The sequence below is a fragment of the Pavona decussata genome, unplaced genomic scaffold (assembly GCF_977016875.1).
Source record: "Pavona decussata unplaced genomic scaffold, jaPavDecu1.1 SCAFFOLD_211, whole genome shotgun sequence".
NCBI lineage: Eukaryota > Metazoa > Cnidaria > Anthozoa > Scleractinia > Agariciidae > Pavona > Pavona decussata.
Window position 1 is genome coordinate 437,627 of NW_028145616.1, and position 8,525 is coordinate 446,151.

The 8,525-nt window shown below is 39.2% G+C and overlaps 1 long non-coding RNA gene across 2 annotated transcripts; it reads right to left on the reverse strand.

Moving 5' to 3' along the window:
• Window positions 1-2,073: 2,073 nt before the first annotated feature.
• Window positions 2,074-6,964, reverse strand: LOC146460525 (uncharacterized). Of its 2 annotated transcripts, XR_014857608.1 has the most exons (4): window positions 6,777-6,964; window positions 6,417-6,664; window positions 2,778-4,422; window positions 2,074-2,691 (listed from the first exon to the last, which is right to left on the reverse strand). It is a non-coding gene; the product is annotated as an uncharacterized LOC146460525 (long non-coding RNA). The 2 variants fall into 2 exon arrangements; XR_014857607.1 differs by lacking the exon at window positions 2,074-2,691 and having other exon boundaries at window positions 3,888-4,422; window positions 6,468-6,664; window positions 6,777-6,963.
• Window positions 6,965-8,525: the final 1,561 nt, after the last annotated feature.

An 8,525-nucleotide genomic window follows, 5' to 3' on the forward strand; every position in this document is an offset into this window, starting at 1 on the left:
CCTTAAGTTGCTAGATAGAATTATAAAATGACTTCCGTCAGAGGTAGGGTGGTACCTTTTAGGGTATTAAGCCGAAACATGTGATTGGAAGTAAGTCAACTGATTTTGGTAGTAAAAAATTGTTCGGGCCACGCTCACAAAACAGAATTCTGGTACCTTTTAGTGGTTCTTTTCAAAATTTCTGAAGATCATCCCCGTCATTTTTACGTGGGAGCCTCACCCTCCCCCCCCCCCCCCCGGGCACTTATCATATACTCCATGTTATAAACAACAGTACCACTAGTTAGGGCACATATTGCTGTTTGATACCTGTCTTGGTCACGTCCGAACAGATGGGAGTTTACTCATAGCACGAGCCAAGTTCGAGCCCGATTCACGTTCGAGTCACGAGCCAAGTTCGAGTCAGGATCCAACTTTTATTTTTCTCTCTTTTTTTTTTTCTTCCTTTTATGTCTTCTGGTTGTTATTCCCTTCTATATTTAATGATGTGCTAGTGATAAATGGAAAAATTAACTTTCAGATTTGCAACATTTTTCGTTATCGATTGTTGGAGCCATTACCGCTGTGATTCGCTGCCACTATAGAAAGACTGATACAGCATCCCTTATAACCTGAGTATCAGGCCTTCTTAAGGGGAGGGGGGAGCCTGATACTCAGGCTACGTGTTACGTGTTAACTTGTGAAATCATGCATCTGCGAATTCCCCTGCAAAAACAGTGCATACACAAGGAAAATATCTCTACAGTCTAAATCAGAGCGCAGAAAATAATGGGATTCTTTTCTGCGTCCTGGTCTACATCTACATCGACATCTACATTCATACTGGCAAAGGTTGCCCATCGCGCCCCGGCGTGCTGGTGCTGGTCTGTTGACTTAACACATTATTTAAAGTCTCGTTCATGTTTTTAAAATGCCTCGCACAGCAGCTGCAGCAGTTGGCACATCATTATGCAGTCAAGAATCTGCATCACAAACAAAGATATCAAGACAAAAACGAAACAAAAGTAAAAAGAAAGAAAGATAAAAGTTGGATCCTGACTCGAACTTGACTCGGGCTCGAACTTGACTCGGGCTCGAACTTGACACGTGCTAACAATACACTCTACAGATAGAAATACTATAACAGGTAACCGTTAAGAACATCTTAAAAACGCCGGTTTTCAGGCTCCAATTGCAAAAAAATAAGAACGTTCAGAGTCAGCCTCAAAAATTGGACGTTGTTACAAAAAAGCAGAAAAAAAAAGAGTGTAGTCACTAAAGCTCCTGTACTTATACTCATGTCTTGTGGAAGACTCGTTCGTCTTGTCGAAATACCGGTCTGTAGTTATGATACTGATCTACCAAGCTGCACTTCATCCATTGTAATCGGGAGGTACAGTTTTGTGCTTCTTCACACAGTTTCATGGTGACACCTAGTTATACGAGTATCCATCTGAGTATCCCTGTCTCGTTAAGGCGATCCGATAAAATGCCGCGGTTTATTCCATTGTCACCTGGTCCCTTCTCTGCATGCTGGGCAAGCACTTTCCGCGCTCTGTTCCTAGCTTTGCACTTTCTTGCGCAAGGTCCACGACATTCTAAAGTCCCGCTGAAAGTATTTCATTGGCCGTACGAAGACAACCAAAGTGCGAAACACTGAAAGGGGGCATTTTTGTTCTTCTGGTTTTATAAATTGTTCCAATGTAATTTTATACTGTCTGGGGAGTAGGGTTCTTTAAACTAGATTCCTGTCACAGGGTATAGACGAAAACCTAGGAACATGACATTCAACTGACGGCTTTTCTCTAGGGTATATGCCAAATCCCCTAACCATCACCGGAACCAGGGAGGGGTGATTTCAGTTGGCATAAGCCAACATCATCTGAGATCTGAGATTACTGGTTTTTAAAAGATATTATATTTGATTTAGAATTTTATGGTTATTTAGTAGTGGGAGATCCCATTTTTTGTGTCATGTGGCTGGATCTGAGTGAAAATTTTGCGTCTAGAACGTCATGCCCCCACCCCCCCCCCCCCAAAAAAAAAATACACACACACACCCTAGACCTAGACCCTGTAAAGAATGGGAACACATAATTTTCTGTTAACTTTATTTAAACATGGATTTTCATCAGTACATCAGTCTATATTAGTCTATATTATCCAAATAACTTTTAAAGTATATGTAAAAGTATAACAATAAAATAAAATTCTTAGAAATAAGTTATAAGTGTAAAATATACTTTGTTCCTTTGATGTAAATTAAGTCATTACAGTGATCCTAGTTGAAAATATGGCTGATTCACTCAGTGAGAACATTCCCTGCTGGCTGTTTCATGTAACTTAGAAATACTGTAAGTTCTTCAGCCAGAAAGGAAAGATCAGAAAGTTCCATCAGTTGCAACTCATTTGGTAAGCTATTTCACTAAACTGCACCATTATAAATTGGTGCTGGGACGAGGAAGAGCAAGTTTTGCGTTCATTATCTCAAAAGGAATTGTCAGTAACAGTGCTGCAATCTTCAAAGTTTAAGCAACAGAGCATAGTAATCTCTTTCACTCAGCCATGTGCATACCCCTGCTCAAATTTTCCAAAATGCCCTTTGTGTTGTTCGTTGGCACAAGCTAACCTCTTTGCAATCTTTACAGTGTCTAGTGTGTCCGTAATCGATTTGTGACAATGCATCAGTGGGCAGTTGTTCAGGCGGTCCTGCTTCATGATGCTTCTTGGGTAGTTCTTCATGGCACAAATTTTTGTTTGGGGGTCCTTAACGGATAAATAGAAATACATTTTCTTACCTGTCACCTTTAGAATTTACTTTGTGGATAATTTTTGGTAAATAATTAAACTAATTTGACATTTTAAATACTATTATAATATTTAATATTTAAACAGTAGTTTGCATCCTCTGAGGGGAAATATTGTGGTTTCAAATATTGTTTTTTTTGAATTTTTACACCAAAAACAAATTTTGTAAACAATAAAAGAAAACACACTGTAAAACAATAATTTACGATATTCTTATATATACCCACTATGGTCTTCCTTGCCAAATTGATTGAAATTGACATTAACAAAAAAGTGACTAGCACTAGATCAATTTCAAGGCTGTTGCCTAAGAAAATTTTAAGGAGCCCACAAGGCCAAAAGCCGAGAAGTTAGGAGCCCAACATGTGAAGTGTTAGGTGCTGCTGCAAAAAATTTAGGCCGACCCATTTTCTTGGGTGTCCCAGGCCACCAGGCTCCTGTTTAGGCAGTAGCCTTGAATTTATCAAATTTTGTGAGTAAAACCTACATATGAAACATCTTACAATTCTCCCATCCTGGCAGAAAAGATCACTGCTTAAAAAGGCTGGTAGTATACATGTATCAGCCTCAACATCACACAATTTTACCACTAGTTTTCAGGCTGAGTGTCAAAAGTGATTTGCATTTCCTTCGGCTTTGCATTACTATGCTCTGATTGGTTAACAAAACACATGCCACTTTCTTCTCAACCAACCAATGGGAAGCCAAACCAAAACCAACTGTGTGCTGGTGGCATGTGTTTTCCCACGCTTGGGGCAGGTTACAGCTGTACATGTATTTGCAGCTTTGAATTCATATTTGTGTTGTTTATGTAAATAATTATAATTGTGATTAGTCAGAGTAATTACTTTGGTTTAATCGGTTTTACGGCACTCAGTTGAAACCTGCCCTAATGGTCAAACTGTTGCATGTCATTGAAGTTTTAATTTGCAAACCGCAAAGTTTGGGAGGCTTAATTTCAGAACAATTCTTGTAGGATTTCTTTCTGGATTATATTAAAGGATTTTATTTTTAAATCTTCACTGCACTAAATAAAGACTTAATGATTCAGGATTTTTAAAACTTTACGATTACGGGCTTCACCTGACTACTACATTAAATTTTATGCATAAATATTGAAATCTTTAATAATGTTAAATATAGTTAACAGTGCACCCAATTAACAGAGATACTTAACATCCAACTACTCAATAAATTAGGGTGCATTCAATAAAGTTTCATCATCATCATCGTCGTCGTCTTCTTTGTCATCATCATTATCATAAGGATTGAAGGTGCACATTACAGCAACATCCATCAGCTGTTTCTTGGTGGAGATTTTGTTTTCTTTCATCTACCATAGTATATATTGCAGAACTGCACAGGTCGTGAGCTTTCAAGAAAACCAAACAGCATACTGGTAAAATACCTCAGTAAAAATATTATGATCCTGTTTGCAGCCTTTCCATATTCAGAATGATTTCTTCAGATGACACTCAATTGTCAGTGACTGATGGCATCACAATACGTACAAAAAGTTAACAGTCATAAGCCACAACTGTGACTGTGGTCAGGATAACAAGAGTTTGTCTTGAGCCTCGAAGTGTAGTTTCAAGTATCATTAAACATATTTGTCTGGAAAAAGGTCATTTAATCCTAAAAAAATAAAAATAAAATAGTGTTTAGTGAAAATTAAATGTTGCCATCTGATGACCTCCTGCAAGACGCTCTTTGAGCTTGTCACACAATCCTCCAACATGAACTCTGTCAAAGAGGAATGCGTGATGAGCCCAAAGGATGTATGCGTAGAGGGCTAGTCATCTGAGTGCTGAAGAACCCTATACATCATTAAATTAGTTTAAACGGTTTGGTTCCGAAAAGAATTTGTACCGGGCCACCCCCTACAGAAGGAACTGGAAATTCCGGGGAAGGAAAAAGACCCTTCCATCAGGGGTACGGATTTATAAGTACGTTGTGCATTATTAAATACAGATACATGTAATTTATTGCAGATTCTAACTTAGTATAGTATACATTGCATTTATTATCAAACTCCAGTTATAAGTACTATTTGAAAAATGAGCAAAATGAGTATGAATTTGCTGTAAAATCCCTACAGTTAACGCATAGCACGAAAGTTTGTGGGAGTTTTATTTTGCAGATTGGCGATTTTTGGTGGTTTATGGGAACAAATTTTTGCGGTTCAAGATGACCGAAATTTCTGCTGGGAAATAATTTTTGTGATTCTCTGTTCAAGCAGCAGAAAATTTACATGGAAGAAACCTTAATATTTTCAACTTTTATTGTACGGTATGTTTAGTCACAGTCCACTCTACTTACAAATTAGAGACATATCACTGTTAGTAATACCTTACTGTGCCAAGGCTCTGAACAACAACAAAACAAAACAAAAAGCCTACTCCTACTATGCACAACAAAACACAATTTCATTAATATGGTTTAATAATATGGACTAGATACATACTATTGTATGTATCTGATCTAAGCTCTGGTTGCTTTTTCCAATAGAAAATCATGTTCATGTTCTCGTTTAAGTCCAGTGTATATCGCTCCAGTGGCACAAGTCTATTAAAAGTGGAGTTTTTAATTTGATTGAAGGGAGATAACTTTTGCAGTGTTTTAACGCGTCGGCGTTTATTTTATTCCCAAAAGCACTCGTTGTCAAAAAACTTAAAACTTTAGCAGAACACCGCAAAATTTTGTCAAAAGAATCTTTGCTTCTAAGGTTTCAAAAGGAAAATAGCAGAATTTTGTAAACAGCGAAGAAATAGTCTCTTACGACTGTTAAAATTAATTGTGTAATTGCTTAACTGAGCTGGTTTTGCTCAAAGAAGACAAGTTACATTCACCTCGCCTCCGGCCGTGGAGCTACTACAGGCATTATTTCCACCATCGCACACGAGTTTCTGTATTAAAGTCCTCTTAATCTAGCCCAGACGACTGAGAATTTGCTCCTTCGTTAGGCCGGTTTTCCATCGATTTTGTAGCTCAAAACAATCTCTTTGCGTTTCTAGTCAAACAAACAAAAAAACAGCGAGAACAGTTGAATGGCTTCCAGTTCTGATTGGTTGGCTATGTTATTTTCTTCTTTCATATTGGCTCAGAGCAGCGGGCTATTTAGCCCGCTGAATTCTTCATTTTAGCCCGCAAAATATGCCGCAATGCCCGATGAAATTATTATAATATTGGTTTTTGGCACTAAAAAAGCCCTCAAATATTCAAGTGAGTGGTCACGTGAATCAAACGGGATCGAAATGGCCAATATTTCCCATAAGTATTGACATTTTACGAGGAAACCTGAGTATCGATGATATCGAGTTTTAGGTATCGGTATCGGCCCTTGATCAGTCGATATCGACTGAAGTGGTTGGCACTGACTGATCCAGCGATATTTTCCGCATCCCAAAAAGCGCCCGAGGAAAATTCCTTCATACCCATACCGTACCTCAGACACATACGTAGAGAATTTAAACAATGGAAGATAAGTTGAACCAGATAGCCGTGAAAAACACACAAGGGCAGCTTTTACGTCTTTACAAAAGCAAAGCCAAACAAGAAAAAATGGCTTCCCCTACGGCTTTGCGAGATCTTGCCTAGCACAGCTGACGCGATTACACACGTATGCTTACTTTTATCATGCTTTTCGTTCGACGTGAACATGTATGCTGTCGATGTCCCACCTCACGGAAACCTTGCAGTCGTTCTTTAAATCTGCGTTTCTTCTTTTCTCGGCGGTCGATTGTCCACCATGTTTGTTTACGTCTTCTATTTCTACTGTTTGGAGACGAACCATCTGCATCAGGGTCGACTTTGAGCTGTTTGTGCCCGATTTCGACAGCTTTGAGATGTAAGCTTTGCTTATGGGTACTGAAGACATCTAAGATATAAACACAAAGGTGAAACCATTAAAACTAAGGCAATCATTTTAGCTTTCAAACTCAGGCAACCGTTTCACCGTATGTTCGCGCGATACAAAAAGTACCACTTACCTTTAACTTTTCTTTTGGTACAAAAATACACGATTTCGCCAATTACAAAACGCAAAGTGAATTGGAAATGACAGCAAATTTCAGCCAATCGGTAGAAACGCGCTCAAGGAAAAAGGAGAGAACAACAAACACCATCTTGGCTGTAAAGAACAACTCATCAGAATCGAATCAACCCCTCCACACTCCCCCGCATTCACCCCTCGCTCCGATTTCTTGATAGCCAATCAAAACAGCGGATTTTGAAGAACCTGTCATTATTCACGTGTCGCTCTCATGATGCCACAATTTGAAACTTTTTTAGGCGCGTTTACACGACAGAAAAGGAGGAACGGCTCGGATAGAAACAAGAACCGGTCCAATAATTTTTGACAGTTTATACGAGAAATATCAGGGAACGGCTCCGATAAAAAGAGGCACCGGTCCCCAAATGTTGGTGGAACGGTAAGGGCTGTTTACACAGTGTTTACACGACAAAATTTTAGGGACCGGACATGATTGACCCCGCATGAATCAGTAGATCAGTGTATTTCGTTTAAAAAGCACGTGCTCGTGAAGCAATATGGCGAAGGACGATGGATTGTCACTTTATCTGTCGCGTTTGCTGTCCAGAAGGAAATCAAGTCGATCTCTTTTGAAGCAATGTGAAACCAAAATATGCCTGGAAGAAAGATTTCTTCCGAAACGAAAATTTAAGTTCATTTTAGTTCTTCTAGCATTAGTAATCGGGCACTCCACTGTGGAAAGAACAATTTGGCAGAAGCAACTTACAAGTGCTTGGTTCTACCTGACATGCGACCCTTACTCTGACGATGAATGGTATAGAAACTTCCGTATCTCCAGGAACACGTTCCACTTCCTTGTTGATGAACTGCGAATGGACATAATACGTCAAGATAATGTAACGCGGAAGGCCGTTGAAGTGAGAAAAAAGATTGCCTTTTTTATGTATTTTATAGCCTCAACTGATGGATATCGGTCTCTAGCCAATCTATTTGGGGTTTCCAGGGCATTTGTTTCTATTTGCATTCGTGAAGTTGAAGCCGGCTTTCTTAAAAATTCACCTCCTGATAAATGGCGTTTTTGTCTCTTGGCGACCTCGCAGCCTCTAATGAGCTTTGGATGGTTTCCGAACTAAATATATTGAACAACATGTCAATATCTTAATCAGCCCAAACGTCCTTTTGGGTTGCTTTTATTCTCGATTTCGTCTTCTCCCCGTTTTCTTGATTTTCGGCCATTGTCGTAAGGAAGTAAAGCCGAATACCCATGCACACAAGGGCAAATGACTGGGAACAAAATAGTGCTGGCTCGCAACAAATCAAGTGGAACGGGTACGTATATATTTCCACGATGCTCAAGACCATAAAAGATGGGTACAGAACCAATTTTTATCCGTGCCGTTCCGCGACGAGACCATAGGCGCCTATGGTCCCGTCGTGGAACGGCACGGATAAAAACGGCTCGGTAAAAGTCGATAGTTTACACGAAAGAAACTATACGTGCCGTTCCACTTTTTGTTCGAACCGTTCTATTTTTTTCTGTCGTGTAAACGGGCCTTTTTGAAGTACCTGAAAAGCGGTCACCCTCTATTAATCATTAACATTTTTGGCTTTAATTTATCGTTCGCCGGCGAAGGACGCGAAGGATAATTTTACTTCCTCGCGATGTACAAGAAGACGATAGAAATCAAACAATTAACAAATCGACGGCAGTTTTCTATGGTCTATACTTTTATAGACCATAAAATGA